Source organism: Cynoglossus semilaevis, chromosome W, assembly GCF_000523025.1.
Source record: "Cynoglossus semilaevis isolate Cse_v1.0 chromosome W, Cse_v1.0, whole genome shotgun sequence".
In the NCBI taxonomy this organism is placed as follows: Eukaryota; Metazoa; Chordata; class Actinopteri; order Pleuronectiformes; family Cynoglossidae; genus Cynoglossus; species Cynoglossus semilaevis.
Genome location: NC_024327.1, coordinates 15,656,514 through 15,657,457, shown reverse-complemented (window position 1 = coordinate 15,657,457; position 944 = coordinate 15,656,514).

Here is a 944-nt window from a genome sequence, read left to right as displayed (position 1 = left end):
GTGCATCACCCTTCTTATGAATTGGCACCAGAACACTTTTTCTCCACTCATCAGGCATCTTGCCAGTCTCTAAAATTCTGTTAAACAAACCAGTCAGGAAATTTACTGCCACTTCTCCTAAACACTTCCATACTTCCACTGGTATGTCATCAGGACCAACTGACTTTCCACTCTTCATCCTCTTCAGGGCTTTTCTAACTTCATCCTTTCTAACCTGATCTACCTTCTTCCTACTAGTCTCTGGCTCCTCGTTTCTACTTTCCCTTTCATTTTCCTCATTTAACAACTCCTCAAAGTATTCCTTCCATCTTCTCAGCACACTTTCCTCACTTGTGATCACATTCCCCTCTCTGTCCTTAATCAACCTCACCTGCTGCACATCCTTCCCAGCTTGATTTCTCTGTCAATGTGACAATGTGGAGTATCATCCAGAAAACACAGACAAATCTGATGAGTCGGATGAGGAGGTCACTGGTGCTGAAGCTGCTCCTGCTCAAAGATTTAAGTCCAAAAATTATAAGATCTTTTGGAGCTCAGTACCTCATGAAGTACATGGCAGGGCAGCTGCTGCAAATGTCATCAAAATGACCCCTGGAATCACATGGTTTGCTGTGACCAGAGTCAGTGACATCAAGACATGTTTTGAGCTATTTATGCCATTGTCACTAAAAAGAATCATCAGTACTATGATAAACCAACCCTAACAACACAAAGGTTATAATTTCCACCAGAGCATTTTATAATGTATTGAAAATATTTTTTGAAATATGAAATAGAGGTATATATAAACAAATTGAAAGTGATATGCATTTAAAATTTTAAACGGGTCGGTGCCGACCCTAACACAAGAGGAAGGTTCATCTTTTCTAGCGTAGGTGCCAAAAATAAGGGGACCCAGTGGTGCTAAAAAAAAAAGTTGCTTGTGAGTAACTCTCAGACTTTGA